Source organism: Vombatus ursinus, unplaced genomic scaffold (assembly GCF_900497805.2).
Source record: "Vombatus ursinus unplaced genomic scaffold, bare-nosed wombat genome assembly UNPS02014768.1, whole genome shotgun sequence".
NCBI lineage: Eukaryota > Metazoa > Chordata > Mammalia > Diprotodontia > Vombatidae > Vombatus > Vombatus ursinus.
In genome coordinates this window covers 24,827,897-24,849,564 of record NW_020954546.1, presented here as the reverse complement: position 1 = coordinate 24,849,564, position 21,668 = coordinate 24,827,897, and the positions used below count along the sequence as shown (strand labels likewise).

The 21,668-nt window shown below is 43.6% G+C and overlaps 1 protein-coding gene across 2 annotated transcripts in view; it reads right to left on the bottom strand.

Annotated features, from left to right (window-relative positions):
- The window catches only part of SLC6A4 (solute carrier family 6 member 4), a 56,665-nt gene extending 38,358 nt beyond the window's left edge, over positions 1-18,307 (bottom strand). Inside the window, exon 1 of one of the 2 annotated variants that reach the window (XM_027861548.1) lies at positions 18,232-18,307. The gene's annotated coding sequence lies outside the window, so the exon portion shown is untranslated. Of the gene's footprint in view, positions 1-17,072; positions 17,511-18,231 lie in introns of those variants that run through there. The other variant, XM_027861547.1, reaches the window with a different exon arrangement.
- Positions 18,308-21,668: the final 3,361 nt, after the last annotated feature.

Below are 21,668 nucleotides of genomic sequence, written 5' to 3'. Positions count from 1 at the left end.
AAAGCTGCACATAGAGCTAGTGGCAGAGTCAGGCCTAGAACTCAGTTTCTGCTGTGTTGGAACCATTCTCCCTCCAGACCAGATGATGATAGATGGTGCCAGCATCAATGCAGCTAAGCATGCATGCCTAAGCTCACGTAGAAGAAGCGTCTTTCAATGTCTCACTTGCCCATGGCTTAACAGAGCACCTGAAAAGAATTAAACAAACTGTTTTGTATTCAAGACAAAAACAAGCACTGACTCTAGGGAGGGGAACAAAAAAAAACCCCCAAAACTTCTGTTGCCTATTATAAACTGATGTCATTTCTGCCTGCTTGCCAAAGCTTGTCTGCACATCCCACATTTCCAGCTCTAATTCCCCCCTCAGGCTTCATATTATCCTTCATTTTATGGCTATTAAAGAACCATAAGCAAAGAGAACCATGATTCTAGGCACTGACTCCCCGAGAATCTTTTTTACTAGGCAGGACCTCAAAGTATTTGACAAGATGGAAAGATTTTATATAGATCTGTTGAAGGAAGAATTTATAGTCTGTGGTATTTCTGGACCATAACCTTCAGAGGTTAACGGCACCCTGGTCTGTCATTTAGAAATAAGAAGTATATTTTTTTACAACCTCCACAACTGGATTCCAATAGGCAACTCAAATTCAACACAATCATAATTAGTTTCATTACCTTTCCACCCAAACCCTCCCTTCCCTTTCCAAACTTGCCTATTTCTGTCAAAGGCATTACGATGTTTCCAGTCTTCCAGGTTGAAAATCTTTTTTTTCTTAATAGTATTTCATTTTTTCCTAATTACACATAAAGATAATTTTCAACATTCATTTTTGTAAGATTTTGAGTTCCAAATTTTTCTCCCTTCCTCCCTCCCCTCCCCCTTCCCCAAGACAGCAAGCAATCTGATATAGGTTATATATGTACAATCGTATTAATCATATTTCCACATTTGTCATGTTGTGAAAGAAGAATCAGAACAAAGGGAAAAACCATGAGAAAGAAAAAGCAAAAGTAAAAAAGTGAAAATAATATGCTTTGCTCTTCATTCAGACTCCATAGTTCCTTCTTTGGACGTGCATAGCATTTTCCATCACAGGTCTTTTGGAATTGTCTTTGGATCATTGTATCGCTAAGAAGAGCGAAGTCTAGCATAGTTGATCATTGTACAATGTGGCTATTACTGTGTACAATGTTCTCCTGGTTCACAATCTTAAAGTCATCTTTACCTTCTCAATCTCCTTTCCATTGGTTGACAAATCTCATTGATTCCACAACATCTCTTGCAGGCTGTCTCTTCTCTCCACTCCCATAGACACCATCCTAGTTCAGACAATCCTCACCTCTTAGTCTGGACTATTAGAATCACCTTCAAACTGTTTCCCTACTATTTCTCCTCCCTCTAATCTATCCTCCACACAATGGCCAAAGTAATTTTCCTAAGTGCAGGCTGTCTATGTCATTCCCTGGCTCAAAGACTCCAATGTATCCCTTCTGCCTCCAGGAGAAAATACAAACTTTGCAGTTTGGCTTCTAAATCCCTGTGCACATTGGCTCTAGCCTGCCTTTCCTGGCTCATTGCTTATTACCCTCCTTTATGCATGCCATGTTTCAGCCAAACTGGGCTGTTCCTCTTAAATGACATTCCATCTCCCACCAGGAATGCATTCACACCTCACTTCTGCCTCCTAGAATCTCTCACTTCCTTCAAGCTCTACTCAAATGCCACCTTCCCATGGAAGTGTATCCTAATGCCCTGGCCTCTCCCAGCCCCAAATTACTGCATATGTGACAGCCTGCCCACCTGGATTTGGCTATCCCCTTAAGGATAGTCCTGGGACAACACAAGCTGGTCTTTATGGGCGTAAGAAGATGTGATGCCACGTAGGCTGAGAAACCACTGAGCTTTGGATGCTGCATGGGTTCAAGAAGGGCAGAAATGAAACTGCAGAATGCCAGACAGCTCCTTGCCCCATGTTACTTCTTTGTGAGCCTTAGGCCCTTCAGGGAGGTTGACTATTCAATACTCACAGGATCTGTGATTTCACCAGGGTGAGTAGATTGCTATGTCTTGCAAATAACATCCCATTTACTGTGTGCCTTTGCATATGTCTAGAATGCTCTCCCTTCTCACCTCCATTTCTTAGAATCCCGAGTTTCTTTCAAAATTAGTTCAAATGCCCCCATTCATGGATTCAGATCATAATCTTTCTGCACCCTAGCAGACATTCTTTGTGAGCACCTGTGGCTGAAAATCTCTATCCCCTGGTGGCCGGCCATCTGGTGATGAGACTCTCCCACTTTTCTAGGCTGATTGTGGGACCACAGACATACAGACTGGACAGTACTTGAAACTTTGGTTTTTTGTACCCCAGCATGACCTCCACACTACCAGGAGGCTTTGGGGGAAGACTTTAGTGGAGGTCAGGTTGATATAAGATAGAAAAGTAGCCTTAGGCAAGGAGTATCTGGACAAGAAAAAGGTACTGAGTCACCCTTGGAGACTTGGACTCATTTCTGCACCTTGGGTATAAAATCCAGGGAATTTAGTCATTTATTGTGAAATTGACTTATGCCAACAAAACGTTCCAAAGGCAAACCAGAAACTCCCAAGATTTCTCATCTTGGAAGTTTTTTTAATTTAATGTAATCAGTGTGGGGTAGACTCATAGGCTCTCCCATGTCCTGTGGCATAGAGGCAGCATGATGATTTGGAATCAAAGGCCCGGTCTCAAATAGTCACCACTTTTTCCACGTCTTCCCTTCTCTCAGTAAAAAGGTTGAGGACTGTGGATATGGAATGTGTTATGCCCAGTCAGCTGCAGTCACTTATTTGGTTTTGAAATTTTTTGTTGTTGTTATAGAGGAGGATTTAATGATAGGGGTGAGTGAAGGGGCAATGACTGTAGTATAAATACTGAAAAACAATAATAAGACAAGAAAAAAATCATTGCTACATGTGTGACTTTGGGCAAGGCATTTTAACTTTGAACTTCAGTTTTTTTGCTTAGAAAACAAGGGGGCAATGATCTCTAAGGTCCCTTCCCTTTCAATCTACGATCCTATGTTCTGGGAGCCTTCTGCTCAAACAAAAAGCCCAGACTTCTCTTGGGTCTTATCCTCAACTTTTCAGTCATCATTTAATATGTGTTAAGTGCCCACAATATGCTGGTGATTGGGATAAATTATAGTGATCACAGTATTTGGACCTATCACCGTGGGTCTCCATATAGATAATTCCCAGATTATATATAAAATGTCACAAACATTTTAATGTAATTTTAAGCTGTATCTTAAAATTAAGACTTTGGGGATGCCCAATATATCTACCCCTAGTTTCTCTCCATTCCTGTATCATCAACTGCCTGACAGACATTTTCCATATTATGGATGTCCCATCTCCATCTCATATCCACCTCCAAAACTTCTCTCACCTCCCCTCCAAACTTCTCACTTTTGGTGGAGGGCATCAACATCTGTTTAGAATTGTCCTTGAATTTGTCTTTGTATTTGTATAGCACCTTGGAGACATTTAAATGCTTGCTGGACTGGATTGGACTAGATTGGACATGTGGGTAGAACTGTGTCAGAAGTAAAGGGAAGCCTCCCAATTCTGAAGGAAGGAAGGAAGGAAGGGAGGGAGGGAGGGAGGAAGGAAGGAAGGAAGGAAGGGAGAAAAGAAGGAAGGGAGGGAGGGAGAAAAGAAGGAAGGAAAGAAGGAAGGAAGGAAGGAAGGGAGGGAGGGAGGGAGGAAGGAAGGAAGGAAAGAAGGAAGGAAGGAAGGGAGAAAAGAAGGAAGGGAGGGAGGGAGAAAAGAAGGAAGGAAAGAAGGAAGGAAGGAAGGAAAGAAGGAAGGAAGGAAAGAAGGAAGGAAACCTGGGCCTTAGATACAGTGCAGCTTACTTGAACCTGGTGGCCATTTAGACATTTACAATCACAAAGATCTCTTGTCTATTCTTTCTAGGAGGGGACACAGTCACGAAGCACCCACTAGAGCACTTGCCTTTATGTTTTGCCTTTATTTTCAAAACTTTCCCATTTTTTGTCCTATTAATCCTCACACCATTCCTGTGAGGTACTTACCTCCCCATTTTACAGAGGAAATTGAGGTGTATAGGGTTAAGGGACTCGATGACCTTAACTAGAATTAGGACGTAGGCCTCAATTCGGTACTCTTCCTACTAATACTATACCTTTCTAAGTGATCATTTGAATGAGATCTCCCCTTCTCAGACTGGTCTGTTAACTGCCCCCTGACCATGCCTACAATAATCTCATCTCTGCGTACTGGCCCACCCAGTTCCTTCTACCTGCCTCTTCACTCGTTTATCCTTCTAACCCAAATGCAAGGCCTACCTTCTCCATGAAGTCTTCCCTGGAGACTTGGGCCCCCAGGTCTCTTTGGCATATTTTATGCTTTTCACACACTGCCTTACCTGTCTTATCTTTTTAAGGTGTATATAACTTGTCTTCCTGAACTATGGAATCCCAGAATCTCAGAGTTAGGAGCAACCCTGTAGGTCACGGGGTCTAACTAGAAAGATATTCCCTCTACAACAGGGGTTCCTAACCTTTTTTGTGGGTCCTGGACCTCTTTGGCAATCTGGTGAAGCCTATGGACCCCTTCTCAGAATAATATTTTTAAATAATTGAAGGAAATGCTCAATTTCAGTTAGAGTTAATGTTAGAATCAGCTAGTGAAATTCAACATGCAATTTTTTTCCGTCCATATTCATGAGCCTCCTGAAATCTATCCACAGTCACCTGTGAGGTCCATGAACTCCAGGTGGAGAACTCCTGCCCTGCAACCACCCAAATATGTAGTCATGAGGTCCCTGCTTGAGGACTTCCAGAGATGGAGAGCTCACTGCCAGCTCCTCCCCAAACAAGACAACCGAATTCCCATTTGGACAGCTCCAACTAGTTGGAAGTTTTCCTTGACACTATCTTCTCCCTACCACTTATAAGATCATGAGATCATGGATCAAGAGCTGAAAGAGACTTCAGAGGTCACCTCATCCAATTTCACTAGTCTTCATTTTACATATGAGGAAACCAAGGCCCAGAGAGTTAAACAGGAACATAGATCTAGAGCTGGACGGGCCCCTTCCCCTTTTTTTATGGATGAGGAAACTGAGGCCCACTAAGAGTAACTGACCTGTCTAAGGTCACAGAGGTAGTAAGGTATCAGAGACAGGATTTGAACTCAAGCTCCATGCTGCCAAGTTTACCATTCTTTTCATTGCTCCTTGTAATTATTCTCCTTTGGCATCCAAAAAATGAATCCTCTTCCATGTGATAAACCTTCAAATGTTTGACAGTCACCATCTCTTCTGTTTTGCTCTTTCCCGAGCCTCCTATGACATACTTTTCAGTCTTCTCACTGTCCCAGGTACTCTCTCTACACATCTTCTAGCTTCTCAATGTATTTCCTAAAAAGTGGGACCTGGAGCTGAGCACAATTTTTGCAATGTTTTCTGACCGAGGCAAAGGATGGAAGGATTCTCACCTCACCCCTTCTGTTACACCAGCCTAGGTTTACACAGCCGAAGATCGTGTCTGTGATGGCCTCATCACACTGTGGACATTTTATCGATGAAGAAACAAGAAAACAAAACAAACAAGGCTAAGGGACTTGTCCAAATGAACGCAGCTAGTGTTCAAGGCAGGATTCAAGTCTGAGACGATAGTTCTCGAGCTAAAAAGGCCTCAGAGGCCTCCTCTTCCGAGCTCCTCATTTCACAGATGAGGAAACTAACATCCAGACAGTTTAAATGATTGACCCAAGGTCATGCAAGTGGTAAATGTCAGAAGCAGGATTTGAACCCAGATCTCAGGGTTTGGTCTAGGTCTGGTCCAGAGACCAGAGAGCTTCTCATTGTACTAGTACTGCCTCCTGGCTCTCCTGATTCCAAGTCCAGTGTCATAGGGAATACTTTTTGGTCCTCCGAATCTACCCAACTGTGCTATCCTCTAGCCTGTATCTCTTTATCTTGTCTGCAAGGACAAGACTTTGTGAAATGCATGGCTGGAATCCAGTCATACTAAAAGTACTGAAGTTGTAGTGGTAGGAGCTAAATTCAAAGCCTGATTCTGCCACATACTACCTACATGACTGTGGATAAGTCACTTACATTGTTTGCCTCAGTTTCCTCAACTGTAAAATGGGGAGAATAATAGCACCTATCTTACAGCATTATTGTGAGGATCAAATGAGAATATTTTGTAAAAATTTGTAATTTTGTTTGCAATTTGTAATTTGTAAAAAAAAAAAAGCACTTAGCACAGTGTCTGGCATACAGTAGATGCTATGTAAATGCTTATTTCTTTCCCCTTTCCCAAGTCACTTAACATCTCTAGGCTCAGTTTTCTCAATTGTAAAATAAGGAGGTTGAATTACATGACCTTGAAGATGCCTTCCATCTCTAAATCAATGACCCTATGACCCTATGTCCATGAAATTCCCCTAATCTGCTTCCCTTTCTATATGCTCACTACCTACTTCCTAGAATTTTGCTAGGAATTGATGCAAGCTTATCAACCTATAGGTTGGAGAATCCACCTTTTCCTCCCTTTTGAAAATCCGGACATTTGATTCTCTCTAGTCCTGTGTCACTCCTTCCCATTCTCCAGAGACTTCAGAGATCACCACCTGTACCCTGGCCTGCAGTTCACACTGTATGCGGTGGTTCCTGCCATCTCACTTATCTTGGGTGTGAGTTCTTTGGTAATTATTTTTGTTATTTTCCCCCCAGTCCAAAGATCATTCTCCTCGTACATTCCTGGGGGGAAGGGGGGAGGAACTTCTATCTTACACCCATTTCTAACTCCCAATTAGTCAAGCATACGATAGTCACTCGGGGAAATACTGATTAGAAACTCAATCTGTATTGGGCCATGTGCAGAAAATCAATTGGTCAACACATGCCTACAATTTCTGAACTTTACGCATTTGGCAAACCAGTGTATAGACCGTAAAGTTGTGAGTGGGGCAGGTTTGAATGCTGAAGAGGGTATTGTTTGCTCAGTAGATGACAAGAGGTAAACTTAGCATCTATTGTCCCAGCCCCATCACCATCTGTCTCTCTCTCTCTCTCTCTCTCTCACACACACACACACACACACACACACACACACATGCTCATATATCAAGTGCTTCATAGCAGAACCTCAGGGATCTGTCAGAATTATTATTTCAGTAATAATTACAAACTGAACAAGATTGACATGACTCTCCAAATGGCATTGTAGACTTGCCTGGAAACAAATCTTCAAGTATTTAAAAAGCTGTCATGAGAAAGAGGGACTGGCCCCCAAACTAGAAGCAGTGGGTAGGCAGAAAGACAGATTTAGGCTTAAAAAAGTAACTAGGAAAACTTTCTAATAATTAATGCCATCAAAAAGTGGAATGGGAGGTCTCAGAATATTATGGGTTTCCTTTTTTCAAGGTCTTCGAGGAAATTCTAAATGACTTGTAGAGTGTTTCGCATTGGGGAATTCCTTTCCTGATACCTACAGGGATCAATGATCATGGTACGGTGGAAAGAGGACTGTCTCTAGAGGCTGAGGATGTGGGTTCAGATGTCCTCTTTGACACTGCCGTGTAACTTTGAACAAATCACATCCCGTCTCTGCGCCTCAGTTTCCTTATCTGTAAAATGAAGGGGTTGGACTACCTCTGAAGTCCCTTCCAGCTCTAAATCTATGATTCTTTTTAACTTGAAAATGCTGTAATTCCATGAGCTACAGGTGCTTCCTAACTTGCAAATGTGTTGTGTTTCAAAAGGCCAATTGTAAGTAGGTTTTTGAGAGCTCAAAATGCACTTTCCCATGGAAACAATGTTATACATGGTTGGGTTCCCAGGCCAGCCCATAAAAGCCTCTTGAACCTACTGCATCGATGAAATACTGTGGATCTGCAGCAAAAGAGGAGAAAATGATTGTTACAATACTAGTAATTAGACAAAATGGAGGAAATAATAGGACTGAATAAGAAACTGTTTGTCCTGAATGCTGGTGCTTGAGGAAATGCCAATCTAATTAGAGGAGGAGATCGAGACCAAAACCTTTGTGAGAATTCTGAAGGGGCCTCGTGGGAGTGTCTGAGGGCCTTGGAGGTTCACCAGCTGGGCCTGCCTCATGTCTCTTTCCACTTCAGCCCTTTATGGGCTTTCTCCTCCTGGATGTAGGTGAATCCCAGGTGCCCCTCTTACTTTTCTCAGCTATCATTAGGGTCATTCTTGGCTCACCATGGAACGAAGAAAGAAGAGGGTAGAGGGAAGCAAGAAAAGAGATCTGAGAGAAGATAGAAAAGGGGAAAGAGGAGAAAGAGGAGGAGGAGAGGGGAAGGAGAAAGAGGAGGGGGACAGGGGAAGGAGGGGGAGAGGGGGAGGAAGAGGATGGGGAGGAGGAGAGGGAGTAAGGAGAAGAGGAGGAGGGGGAGGAGGAGATTTCCTTCTAGCTTCCACCCTGAAACAAGGAGATACAACTAATCTGTTTTCATTCTCATTCTCTCTCTCTCTCTCTCTCTCTGTAGGGTTCTAAGCCTAGGGTCCTTGAACTTATTTTCACTGATAACTCTAATAACTTCATTTCAATATCATTAGTCTCCTTTGTAATCGTAGGGCTCTTGTTTTATGCATTTAAAAACATGACTCTGAGAAAAGATGCATGGGCTGCTGCCTGAGACTCTAGGAAACTCACAAGAAAGAGTGTACCAGTCTAGAGGAACCCTTATATTATGTGTCCCCAGGAAGACAATGTCAGACACAGAAAGAAACTGATGCCCAGGACAGAGACAAACATTTTGGGTTTGTTTGGTTATTTTGTTTTGTTGAATTTTTTTTAGAATTTGATTGTTAGCTGTAGAAACATGATGTAAACCATTTATCCATGTTGGTAGTAGAAAAACAAACTCTTCTATTTGGAAAGAAACCAGGAACCCCAAACTTTCCTACACAATTTTACTAGGCAACTCCCAACGGCCTTCTCAACGCTCAGATTCTTTCCTTCTTTGCAAACCTTGACATTCTAAAACACAAATGCTAAACTGTAGCTTCCCCCGCCCCATAAACTCTGGCCCTTTCTATGCATCAGCAGCCAGACTCCTTTCCTGGGGCAGAGCCCTTAACCTATAGACCTTGACGCCTAGCCTTGGTCTGAGTATGTCTCTCATCTTCTTCTCTCTTCTTCCCTTTCTTCCCCCTCCCTCTTTTCTCCTCTTTCTCTCTTTCTTTTTTTTATCTTCTCAATTATCCTCTCTTTCCCTTTCCCTATTTCTTCTTTCTTTCTTTTCTCTCCCCTCCCCTTTTCTCTGTTGTCTTTCTCCTATCTCCCCCATTTCTCTATCTACTTTCCCTCTTCCCTCTCATTTCTCACTCTTTCTTCCCCCTCTTTATCTCTTCTCTCTTCTCCCTTTCTCATTCTTTCCTCTCTCTCCTCCCCTTTCCTCTCTTTTATTCTCTCTTCCTCCATCTTTTTCTCTTTTCTCTCCTCCTCTTTCTCTCTCCCTTCTCCTTTTTCTCCTTTCTCCTCCCCTCTTCTCTTTAATCTTTTTCCTTTTTCTTCCTCCTCTCCCTAGAACGCTAGGCTCAGACTTCTTTTGAGGGTTTGATGGCACTGTGAAAAGCCTTTCCTAGTCCTCCAGCCATGGCCACCTGTCAGTGATCTGGCAACCTCAGAACCCCAGGCCTGGCATCGCTTCTTCCCCACATCACCATGGCATTAATATTTCTGGCCCCTTTTTTTGCTCTGGGAGTTCTCCTTTAGCTCACCGTGTCCTCACTTAATGACTATTTTAGCATTGAGACCTATCCAGTTTTGTCTTTTAGCCTATGGCTAATTATGCTCCTATGGTTACCTGAAGGACAGCGGGGGTGCTCACCCCTTCGATTGGCACAATTGTCTCCTGCTCTGGAGTCAGGGAACAGCCTCCCCTGGGTGCTCTTCATACCATTTTATCTTGCCCCAAATTGTCGCCCCATCAGACAAAGGGCTGTGTCACTATGAAAGGATCTTGTTGACATTCAGTATATACATAATGATAAGAGACAGCATGTGTCCTGGGCTCAGGTTTCAGGGGCCCTTTCTTTCACGACTCAGTTGCTAACCCTTCTGCCCTTACCTCCGCAAACTAGGATGGATCTTCACTTATACAATGAGGGATTGACCAAGATCATGACTAAGCACCCTCTTAGCTCCAAATCTTATGGATCTACAAGGATTGCAGAATGTCAGAACTGAAAGAGACATGGGAGAGAGCTAGTTGTAACGATTGAGAGTTGCAGCCAAGAAGATCTGAGTTCAAATCCTGCCTCAGTCATTTTACTAGGTATATGACGTTAGGCAAATGTCTTGGCCTTTCTGTGTCTATTTCCTCATCGGTAAAATAAGGGAGTTCAACTTAATGGCTTCTTACTACCAGTTCGAAATAATAATAACTAGAATTTACATAGCACTTTAGGGTTTGAATAGTGCTTTACAAATATCACCTCATTTTATCCTCATAACAAGCCAGTTTGAGGAAACTGAGGCAGACAGTGGTTATGTGACTTGCCCGGGGTCACACAGCTAGTAAGTGTCCAAGGCTGGATTTGAACTCAGGTCTTCCTATACCTGTGATCTCATCTACTGCAACCTCTCCCCATTCCCATTTTACAAAGGAAGAAACTGAGGCTCAAAAAGGGGAGATGACTTTCCTAAAGTCACATAGCTAGTTAGCGGTAGAGCACTTGATATACCTAGAACCCCTGATCCTGTGACTGAAAGTATTGCTCCCATCCCATACGGAACCTCCCCATTGAATGACATCAGCCTCTATTTGCGTGTGAGGCAAAACGAAAACTGAAGTTAGGGCTAAAGTCCTAAGAAAAAAAACTGACAAATCAAATGATCATAGATGCCAAGTCTAAGGGACCCTTTGAGGTCATGTGGTCTAACCCCCTTGTTTTGTGAATGGGGAAACAGAAGCCCCGGGAAGTGAAATACTTGCCCAAGGTCACAAAGGGAGTAAAAGAGGCAGAGCCACAATCTGAACCCATATCCTCTAACTCGAGACTCGAGGCTCCTTCCAGTGTACCTCATTACCTCTTGTGAGATAAGGGCTTTTGTGCATGCCTCCTCTAGTCTCCACCGACTCCTAGGACAAGATTTGCAAAAGCAATCTGCAGCCCCGCCCAGGGCAAGAAGCAATTAGTGGCAAGTGAATAGTTTAAAAATAAAAAATAATCATAATACATTTCAAATAAAAATATTGAAAAAATAAAAAATGAAGAAGTTTCACATAATCGCTTTTGAGGGAACCCTCTGGCGACAAGGCAAGATTATTTTTAATTTCACTTTTTATTCCTATAAATCTAGTAATGCTCTCAAGCACATAAAATGCACAAATAATCAAAATATGGAAAAGATAGCTAAACAAATTCTGAAAATCCAAATTATTTACATTTTGCTTAGAAAAATATAGAATTGAACAAAATCATAGCAAGTAATTTATTGGTTCTGTATCTCCTTCCAATCCCTTCTCCGTCTGTGTACTTAGAAAATTTTGTTACTCTTGTTGGTGTTTTAAAATGTGTTGGTTTCATTCTCTGACCTAGTTTTGCATCACTTCATCAAAGTCTTTCCATATATCTTTGAGTTCTTCCCATTTATCATTTGTGCTGCAATAATATCACATTATATTCACACACCACAATTTTCCCAGTCTTTCTGGACAGATGGGTTGTTTCCAGTTTTTCTTTTTTACAAATAAAGAAGATGTTTTCATAGAAATGGACGCCCCTCCTTTTTTTTTTCTTTTAATAACATCTGTAGGAAAAAGTCTTAAGAGTAGAATGATTGGGTCAAAGAGATCACAACCAGCTGCCCTATTATATGTAGCCAGACTTCTCACCAAAAAACTTATCCAGGGGTGGGGAACCTTCAGACTTGAGGCCACATGTGGCCCTCTAGGTCCTCAAGGGTGGCCCTTTGACTGAATCCAAACTTCACAGAACAAATCCCCTTAATAAAAGGATTTGTTCTGTATAACTTGGATTCAGTCAAAAGGCTGCACCCAAGGACTTAGAAGGCCACAGGTTCCCCACCCCTGCATCTATAACAGCACCAATAATATAGTAGGGGGCCTGTTTCCAACGTTGAATGATGGGGTGATGGGACCTGGGTTGCTCTCAAAGCATGGTCTTTTCCTTTTAGAGGTCCAGGTCCCATCACCCCATCACTGAATGTTATTGTTTTGAGCTATTTTTGCTAATTGTATGGTAGTAAAGGTGGTTTCTTTAAGCTTTGATTTTTGTTTTCTCAATTATTAGCTCAAACGTCTTATTATGTGGTTATTTACAATATGTATTTCTTCTTCAAAACCTGCCTTAGCATGTTCTTTGATAATTTCTCCATTTGAAGAAATGTACCAATATGGGGATATTCCTATAAACAAATCTACTCTTATAAATAAGTCAGTATTAGTTTCTTATAAATGTTGTATGTCAGATTTTTATCAGATCTATTTACCATGAATATTTTTTCCTAGTCCATTCCCCCTTTCACTTTAGAGATATTACTTTATCATGCAAAATCCTTTTATCTTCATATAATCAGCTCCCTCAATTTTGTCTCCAATATTTTTCCCGTTTGCCAATAAATTTGTTCGTCCCTGTAGCAGTTGAGATTAATATACTATTCCTTTCTTAAAACTGTTTGTGATTTTAAAAATAATTAGATGATTAATCCAATCAGAGGTGATTGTGGTATATGATGTTAATGCATTTTTCATTATATTCAATTTTTCCAACAGTCTATTAAATAAGCATTCCCTTCCTTGCTATATTTTAGGCTTCAGTTTCTCAAACACTAATCTCATGTGTATTAGGTTTTGTTTCTGGACTTTCTATTCAGTTCCATTGATTTATAGTTTTTCTTTTGTTTGAAAAAAATCTTGATTCCCATACTAACCATTTTTATAATAACCTCTTCATAATACATTTTGAGACTCAAGGGCCAGTTTGTGCAACAGTGTGCCCACTGATGCCCAACAACAGCATTTCCCCCACCATGGTTACCCCTGATAGTTTAACCCTTCTCTTTTTCCATATTAATTTTGTTATGACTTTTGAATTCTATTGAGGACCCCATTGACACTTTGGTTGGTGTTGAGTCAAATCTGTAAATGAGTAAAGTATTGACATTTTGAGTAGAAAGGGTGATTTTGTAAAGAGAAAAGAAAAAGTACAGGTTGGTCAATTCTTTGTATTTATTCACATAGTTGTGCTAAGTACTTCTATATCCACAAGGGAAGAAGGCTATACTGGTTTCTTCCCACACATAATAGATTTTTGTAAGTAAGGCAGCATCTAGTCCTCTGGTGTTGTGCTCAGCACCTGATTGCATTCCCCACACACCCTGAAATCTGCCAATTCACCATGGCTAGTTAGTAGGTTAAAGTGAATTAGCAGAATCTGTAGGGAAAATAAAATGCTCTGAAGTGTTTGTGCCCAGCCCATTTCTACCACATAAGACATTGTGTGGATTGAGAAAAACAAACAAACAAACAAACAAACAAACAAACATCAGCAAGATGGGGGAAAGGAATTCAGAACCCTTCAAATCCAACCCCCTAAGTTTAGAGCTATAGGAAGTTGAGACCCAGAGAGGGAAGCAGCCTACTTAGAATACACAGGTAATTCACACCCAAATGCTCTAGAGACATTAAAGTACAAAGGAAGAAGCATTAGGTTAGAGCTGGAGACCTGGGTTCAAACCTTGCCTAATGTACTTACTAGCTGAGTAACCACTGGTATACCCCTAACCTCTCTGAGCCTATTGAAAAAAATAGATACTGCACTATCAATGTCCCAGGATTAATGGGAGGAAAGCACTTTGTAAATCTTACTTTATGTAGCAGAGTTGGTACTCCCGGCTCCAGATTTGGAGTAGAGCGACTTTGGCTTAAGAATGTTCTGCAGAAATATTCCAGGGATTGACTTGCTCATGAGGGAGACAGTACAGCATCTGAGAAAGGGATTGTAGAGGTGGTCATGGACCACTTCAGAGCACCCATCATTCCTGCTGTGGATAGCCAGGGCTCATGGGAGGTTTCTTTGTGCCCGTCCTTTGAGCTGTGATTCTGGGATTGCCAAGTACAAACAGAGAGAGGGTGGGCGGGGATGGGCAGTCAAGAACAAGAGCCCATACCCCCTCTGAAAACCATTTACCCAGAACACTCTCCTAGGGCACATTTGTTGCTCTGACTTCTTTAGATAAAGGCAAAAACTTGTGACCTTTCCCTGTTGTATCTGTCTCCTCAACACACCAAGAGCTAAACCTCCCAGGCTGCTTTCCAAGAAGCCTCTTGCATTATCATCTCTGCCCCATGACCAAATCCACTTAGCGTACGACGTTACCTAGGTACCTCCTGGACTGACTTGCTGGCACATTCAGGATATTTTGGCCAGGTTGCGGCAGGGAAGAGTTTCCAGTGCCCCACCCCCAAAGAAGTACAATGAAACATCCAAGTGTACAACATCCCATCTTGCACCCCTGTGACTTTGCACGAGTAGGCCCTAATGCCATGCCTGGAGTCTGCTCCTTCCTCACCCCACCTCACCATCTTCATCAGTCCATATACTTAGAGCTAGAAGGCACTTAGTCCAAGATCTCAATTTTACAACTAGATCCCAGAGAAGTAAGGTGATCCCTGCCCCCAAAACAGGATCAGGCAGTCAGTAAGTATCTGAAGCAGAATTTGAACCTAGAACATTTGACTCTAAATCTTAGGCAGCACTGCATCTCAGAAGCCCCTAGCTTCCTTTAAGGTTTCTCCTTCAGGAAACCTTCCCCAGTGCACCCAGGTGCTACTCTCCCTCTTGAAATCATTTCGCATCGTTTTGTAAATATTTTGCATTTATTTATCTGTGTACATGGTGTATCCCTACAAGAGAAGGTAAAGGCCCGAAGGCAAAAATTGTTTTGCTTTTTGACTTAATATCCCCAGCACTAAGGAAGTTACAAGAGACATTCTCCAGTAAGAGTGTGTGCTTCCAATAGATTTACTGAAAGGAATTCAACAGGCGCCTAACGGTGAATAGCTCTTTCCTGAAGATTTTGGGAAAATCCGTCTGCCCTCCCTTCCCCAGGGGGCCAGTCAGACTGAATATTTGTCCTTGAACTTACTGATACCCAACAAAAACTGCCTACAGTGTTATTCCTTTCCTGCTTCCCACAGCACATTCAGAGTCTTGCAGGAGTAACTAGTAATGACAAATAGATTTGAATTACTCAGTTGGCAGGCAACATCCCTGAGGTTTCCTAATTGGACTGCCTATACCCAGTTAGCGGGAGGAAGGGACGTTTATTCATTGATGCAGCCGTATCAAACTCATCGCTCTCCCTGGTTCCCTGAGACAAACACAAAATATCTTGCATCTCACTAGGTATGGGTTTCTTGGGCCCACAGTCCTGAGCAGGCAGGTCACTCCCCACAGCCAAAACTCTTGAGAGGATGGCTATGAACCGTCTGACCTGAACGGCTCTGTCTGAAAGCTGATAATGGAACACAGGGCCCACGCTGCACACTTCTACAACCCCATCGCTCCGGAGACAGAGACATGGATCTCCTCCCCTGCTCAGCTCCTCTTTTTTTTCACATTCCACACTAACCCTAGTGTTAGATTTCTTAGACCATTTCCTGATGGGATGGAAAGCAAAAAATATTCAATATTTAGACCAGCTGCCCTTCTCTCACCATAAAGGGAGCTAAGCAAACTCATAAATAATCCACTGACCTGGCTCATCTCGTCAAAACAGATCACATACACATTTACCCAGGAAAAATAGACAGCCTAGGTGTAGTAGATAAAGTGTTAGATTTGGTGGTGGGAAGATCTGGGCTCGGTTCTTACCTCTGACACTTACCATCTCTACATCTTTGAGCAAGTCACTCAGCTTTCCTGGGCTTCAGCTTTCTCATCTGTAAAACTAAAGGGATTGGACCCCACGGTTTCTAAGCTTCCTTCCAGAGCAGCAAATGTTCATTTAGTGTGCAGTAGGCTCCTTGGGGAAGGGAACCAGCTGCTTGGAGCTCTCTGGCTTTGGTGAGTTTTGTAAACTCTTAAAGAAACTGACATAATAATAACATACATACTATTTTAAAGTTGGCAAAGAACTTTACATGCCTCATGTGAACTTCATAACAATCCTGTGAGTTACTATTACAAGTATTACTAACCTTATTTTACAGATAAGGAAACTGAGCCTCAGAAAAATGAAGTAGCTTGGGCAGAGCCTCGGACAGCCAGTAAATCCTGCCTCAGAGCAGCACCTGAACACAGTTTTTCCTAACTCTAGGTCCAGCACTCTCTACCCACACCACACGGATTCTCTGGCTTCACAGAAAAAAAAAAAAGTTCGTATTAAGTTCATTAATTTCAGCTGTGTCTAAGAAAGATTTGAATTTGACAGAAACTGAATGGCCGGTGGAGCCTTGGAGCAGGCTGCCTGCATGCCGATAAGGGGGATGCAGGCTCAGGGAGTGGGACCCAGCCCACGTAAGCATGCGTTCATTCATTCACTTCTCTCAGCATGCAAGCATTTGTGTCCAACGGGAATGGTCACTGAAGGAGTGCCTGGGTGAGGCAACGGGCACGGAACCACAAGAAAACGAAATTTTCCTTAAGATGCAAAGTCAAAGCCAAATGATACTGAATAAAAGTCTCTCCCAGAGCCCCCGACCACACGGAGAGCTTCTCTCTGCACTGCTCCGTTCCCCCAGCCAGACCTTCCCCCATTACTGAGACACCTGCAGCCCCGGGCATCCCCAGCCAAGCCCCCTGCCCCTGCTCCTCTCCTCTCCTCTCCTCTCCTCTCCTCCTTTGCTGGAGCGCTCTGGAAACTTAAGGCTGCCCAGAAAAGCTGCGAGGGACGGAGGACAGGGATCTCTCGGTCCCACTTACTGCCTCTCTCCAATCCGATCCAGATAGAAGAGGCTTGGAGAGAACGGAGAGGACAGCTCCCGAGCACCCCGCAGGGAGAACACGACTTGGCAGAGGTGTGGGCTGGAAACAGAAAGGAGTCAGTACCTGTGTGCCAGATGATTCTGAGCGCCTTCTCCCCCGAGTGTTATTCAAGTCTGAATCCCCCTGCCCCTGAAGTCACTCTCGTGCCTGACTTCGAGCGTGCGAGCAGCCCATGAGGTGGGGGAGGTTTTTGTACTCCAGTCCCCCTCACATGGTCTGATTTCCAGATAATCGGCTGCCAAAGAGCTCTTAAAGAATTTTTGCGTCACTTTTAGCCGAATAAACTTTATGTTTCACCACGGCTGCCTCTGTGATTTCCTCCTAGCGGTGGGTGGCTGCATGGATGCGCTTGGGTTGGCTCTGGAGAGCAGGAACCCCGAAGCTGAGAGGCAGAGGACACATCAGGACTGCTCAGTTTCTAGGGGACTCTGGGCCCCATCGTGATAGCTCCCCCTCCTTAGGATCATAGATTTAGAGCTAGAAGGGATCTCACAAGCATCTAGTCCCTTCATTTTACAGAGAAGGAAACTGAGGCACAGAGTGAGGAACGGACTCGTTCCAGATGATTCTCTGACTGGTGGGAGGCAGGAAGAGCTCAATTTGAATCCTGCCTTGAGCACCTAGATCGAACTTCTCTATGCCTCAGTTTCCCTCTTCTGTAAAATGAGGTAGTTGGACTAGACAATGACTTCCGAGGTCCCTGTCAGCTCTAATTCTAGAATTTCGCGACTTCAGGTGCCAGCAGTCTTCCCAGTCTGCCCCACCACGGACTTGATGGAAGCAGTCCTTTGAGGTCCCGAGAGGGCCATAGGCCCTGGGACAACTGATCTTAGGAGCAGAGTAAGGAATCAAAGCCCCAACTTTGGGTTGGGGGGGCGGGGTGGGAGATTCTCAGAGACAAAGAGGCGTATTTTTCCTGTTTAGGTTTGGTTTTTTTTTTTTTCAATTCCAAGAACAACAACAACAAAAAGAGTTTTTCCTTTCCGCCCCCGCCCAAAAAGAGATGAAGTCCCAGACCAGACCCCAGTCCGTCCTTTCAGAACAGTCATTAAATTGGACCATTAACAATTTTTTCTCCTAGAGAATTACCCAAAGGGACTATCCCCCCCCCCCAGGAAGGTGAAAAACAAGCAAAGCTTCCCGCCCCCGCCCCCGTCCCATCCTTCTCCCCATCATATTAAAACCAGTGAGATTTTATGTTCCAAAAAGTCTCATCTAATACCGTCAAGTCTGTGCATCTGGAGCTCACTTGGAGAGTTTTGTGCTGAAACCTCTGAGGACAGAACCCAGTGATCTCAGAGCTAAGATTCCGGAGTTGGGGAGGTATCTGCTTTTGGACTTGGGGCTACCGCCACAGTGAGGAGTGAGAGGGAGGGGCCGGGGTTGGGTGGGTGGGTTGGGGGGGGGGTCCGCCGCCGTCTCTGAGGAATCAGTGATAAGGCTTTGCTGCCACCTTGACATCAGTGTGAGTACTGCAAGCACTGAGAACGTTCTTTGGAATTTGAGGTTTTGAGAAGCCAGCAACTTGGGATCATAGACCCGGTCCTTAAAGAGCGCTCAACCCAGCGCCTTCACTTTACAGAAGAGAAAGATGAGGGAATTCCTCCACAAGGGGGGAAATCACTTCTCTAAAGCCTCAGAGTTGGCAGAATTGACTTCTCCAATTGGGAATAGAGCTCCCTTTCTAGAATACTGTTCCCACCCCCACCCCCAATAAGGCATTGCTCCTTTCCTCAATGGAATCTGTTACTTCCTCCGCTCTGAACACTGCATCCTTACCTGCATCTCTCTCACTCCCCCAGCTCACCCACTGCACCTCCCCTCAGGTCTCACCAAGATGTTCAGTCACTGGAGGTTCCTGATTCCAAGTAGGATGCTCCTGGAGAGTACAGATGGGTTCAATGTTGGTCTCTGTATCCTCAGTGCCTAGCACACCACACAACAGTGCTTAATAAATGCTTACTATGGTAAGTGATCGATTGCTTTATCCAGTCTGTTTGCCCTTCCTGGCCATACTCCCTTCTCCACCCTACCTTTCACTGTCATCTATTCAGTACTATCTATCCACTCCTGGATCACCCCAGCGTCTGATTTCTACCCTCTATCTTCAAGGCTAAAGAAAAGGAAGAATCATGAAGATGTGGCCACTTTGATTCATCACTCATGGTCATGCTTTCCTTGGAGATTCCTCCCAACACTGAAATTCTGATTATTTTTCTCCTTGAGGTCCATGGACCTTCAAGGGATCCAAGGATAGATTTCAGGGACTCCGGTTAACTTGGATGGGAAAAATTTACATCTTTGTTTTTGTTAATGTCTAACTGAAATTTAGCATTTCTTCCAATGATTTAAACGCTTTATTCTGAGTAGGGATCCATAAGTTTTATGAAACCAAAGAGACCCATGAAGGGATGCCTAGATGAGTCCTGGTCTAAGGAAGACCTGAATTCGAATCTGACCTCAGACACCTACTAGCTCTGTGACCCTGAGCAAATCATTAACCTCTGCCTGCCTCAGCTTCCTCAACTGTAACATGGGGGTGATAATAGCATCTACCCCCTAGGGTCTTGTAAGGATCAAATGAGATAATATAGTGCCTGGCACATAGTAGGCACATAATGAGTTCACTTCCTTCCAGGACAAAATGTTAAAAACCTCTAAGACCTCACTTTCATAATCACCTCTCTAAATATCAGATCTTTCCCTCATTAAGGTCCCCTTTCCTTTCTCCTTCAAACACGCTCAGGCCTTCCTTACTTTGTTGTTGTTGTTGAATCATTTCAGTCATGTCTGACTCTTCAAGACCCCATTTGGGGCTTTCTTGGCAAAGATCCTGGGAGTGGTTTGCCACTTCCCTCATCAACTCATTTTACAGATGAGGAAACTGAGGCAAACAGGGTTGAGTGACTTGCCCAGGTTCACACAAATAGCATGTGAGGCCAGATTTGAACTCAGGTCTTCCTGACTGCAGGGCCTGCTCTCTATCCACTACACCACCAAGCTGTCCCCTTCCCTATCTTAAAAAAAAGAAAAAGCAATTTGCGTCTTCCTTTCATTGCCAAACTCCTCAAACAGATGATCTGCCTCTTGTTCTTGTCCATTCTTTGGATTCCTAACCCCTTGATGTCTGACTTCTCTTCTTGCTACCATACTAAAACTTCCCTTTCCAAAGTCACCAATAAGAATAACTTGCATATGTATATGTATGTACATATACATGTAGAGGTATGCACATGTATACATAGTGCTTTTTTTTGTGTTTTTTTTTTTTTTTGGTGAGGCAATTGGGGTTAAGTGACTTGCCCAGGGTCACACAGCTAGTAAGTGTCAAGTGTTTGGTCTGAGGCTTCCTCCTGACTTCAGGGCCGGTGCTCTATCCACTGCGCCACCTAGCTGCCCCGTTGTTTTTTTTTTTTGTTTGTTTGTTTGTTTTGTACACAGTGCTTTAAGGATTATCATGCACTTTACTTATAACAACTCCATGTGGTAGCATATGCGTGTATTATGTTCCTCACTTTGCATGTGAGGAAACTGAGGCATGGAGAAATAAAGTGACCTGTCCAAGGTCACATAGCTATGGGGTGAACCCAGGTCCTCCCAACAACAGGTCCAGCCTCACTGTCTTGCCTCCAGAACTAAGGTTTCTCAGTCCTCATCCTCTCTGCCCTCTCTGAAGCCTTCAAGGCTTTTGAGCACCACCTCCTGCAAATTCCCTCATTGGGCTCCTATGGCATTGCACTCTCCTGGTTTTCCTTGTATCCCCCGACTTCCTCTTCTTTATATCAGATGCTCTCTTTCCTCCCTCCACAACCTAACCGTGGCTGACCCTCACTTCCATCTTTGGCCCCTTGTTCTTTTCACTCTCCAGCTGGGAGGCAGCTTGGCCACTGGTTCTGAGTCACAGAACCCCAGGATGGCAGAGTTTCAGAATCAGAAGGGATATCAGTGACCATCTAGACCAACTCATATGTGAAAGGAATCCCCAACGTAATAGACCACTAGGGTCTCCAGCCCTTGCTTGAAACCCAACAAGGACAGGGAACTCACCACCTCTCCAGGCAGCTTACATTCCATTTCTGAGGCTCAAATGAGATCCGATATGGCATTTAACGTACTCACTTTGCCATATTAGAAAAACTTTACAAAGAACCAACTGGATTTGGTGACGGAAGGTTTATGTGAAGGCTAGAGTATGTCTTTCTGCTCTGTACCCTGAAAAAAATGGGTTCCTCTTTCTCCCTGGACTCTGTGCCTCCCCTATGTACCTGTTGTTATTTTTTTCCTATTTAAATGGCTCTATGGGAGGGGGCAGAGAAAAGAGTCAAGGGTAATTTCAAGGTTTCAAACATGGGTGACTGGAAGAATAATAATACTATTAATAGAAATATGGAAATCATATTTCCATATGAGAGGGGAGGGAAAATGGGGGCCAGTCTTGACAGGAAGGGAAATGATGAGTCAGTTTCAAACCCCACCCCACCCTCCAACCCTGACCCTGGCCTCTCAACCTCTTTCTGCTCCTCACTCACCTCAATCCAATTCTGATGCAGTTTAAGGACATGAGACGCCTAACTAACACGGTCACATTCAGCCTTTTGGTCTGAGATGGAAAGGTGACATTCAATCCCCGGCCTCCTCCTGGAAAATGAACTTCCAGGG